Source organism: Anopheles ziemanni, chromosome 3 (genome assembly GCF_943734765.1).
Source record: "Anopheles ziemanni chromosome 3, idAnoZiCoDA_A2_x.2, whole genome shotgun sequence".
Taxonomy (NCBI): domain Eukaryota; kingdom Metazoa; phylum Arthropoda; class Insecta; order Diptera; family Culicidae; genus Anopheles; species Anopheles ziemanni.
Genome location: NC_080706.1, coordinates 4,676,108 through 4,677,502, shown reverse-complemented (window position 1 = coordinate 4,677,502; position 1,395 = coordinate 4,676,108). Strand labels below are relative to the sequence as shown.

The 1,395-nt window shown below is 42.3% G+C and overlaps 1 non-coding gene across 1 annotated transcript; it reads right to left on the bottom strand.

Annotated features, from left to right (window-relative positions):
• Positions 1 to 209: 209 nt before the first annotated feature.
• Trnad-guc (transfer RNA aspartic acid (anticodon GUC)) lies at positions 210 to 281 on the bottom strand. The gene has a single exon. It is a non-coding gene; the product is annotated as a tRNA-Asp (tRNA).
• Positions 282 to 1,395: the final 1,114 nt, after the last annotated feature.

The following is a 1,395-nucleotide window of genomic DNA, read 5'->3' as shown; positions in this document are numbered from 1 at the left end:
TTACTCTTGATAACACAAGCTTGGTTTTAAATCATTTTATTTTGTATTTTTGCTTCAACTGAGAGATAACACCGTAAACCTGTCAGTAATGTAATTAACTTCTTCCTGAGGCGTTCTTCAGCTCTTGTGTCGACATGTTTGTGATGGATTTATAGCGTAAATAGTATGTTCGGTGGATCTCTAGTGGGAGATTCAAAAAAAGAAATATTCTCCCCGACGGGGAATCGAACCCCGGTCTCCCGCGTGACAGGCGGGGATACTGACCACTATACTATCGAGGACTTGTATGATGCTGCATATAAATAAAATGAGTATATCTGTAAATGTTCTGTACTTTTGTGAGAAAAGTAAGATAGTGGTTTTTCTTTCTCCATTCGCAAACTAGCGAACAAAATCCATTTATTATACTGATGTACTGATTAATACCAACATTAAATTAAATCATTAAAATATAAAAGCACCAGTAAAAACTCGTTAAAACCAATACAAACTGTGTTTGTACACCAATAGAACCAGTTGGTTCGAAAGTCAAGGTGTTAACATGTCTTACCTAACAAAAGCGTTACGAGCGCAGTGAGAACATATTATAACTATAACCACACAATTTCTTCCGACGCGCAATAACATCATGACCTCCTTCGGGATATCCTTTACCATTCTCGCACGTGTGAACGCGGCCGCACAAAACATTTTTGTTCACACACAGTACTCCGTGACACTCCACCTTCGGGGAGTTGATCTATTCCGCCAATATGCTAACGATCGCCGCTTCGTAGTTCGCGGTTCGCCGCGCAAATCAACAACAACTCAGTCGGTGTCCTTGTTGTCGAGGCATAATCGACCGACCTCACCAACGGCGGCTTGTTGACAAGCGTTTTTCGATAAGAAATATCAATAAACTCGTCGATGTTATGTCGATCTACCGGTTTCGGCGGGGGATTTGGAGGATGGTCTCGCTCTCCCAACCGTCACCATTTGGCTGTTCCAATACCGTGAAGGATACCCACCTCATGGAGTAATATTTGCCTACACACAATATGTTGCAATATTAGACTCGTTCTGGTCGTGTCATCACCGGGGTGGAAAAAGGATGAAAACAAAAGCGGGGGCAAAACAGTGATCGTACCTCCACTTGTTGTTCCCATCTCCTTCAAGATTCGTCTATCCTTCGATATTTACTGACATCAGAAAACAAGACAAACCAGCACACGGTACTATTGAGGCAAAGAAACCGCCGGTGAAAATGAAAAATCCATGTGTACATTCAAAGACAGAATGGATAATAGAGCATTCCATAAACTCACCGAACGAACCGCGAACAAATCCCGCCGCAATACCGTCGACTGATGGAAAACAATAATTCGCTTCACATACTTGAACGATTCACCGGAGCGG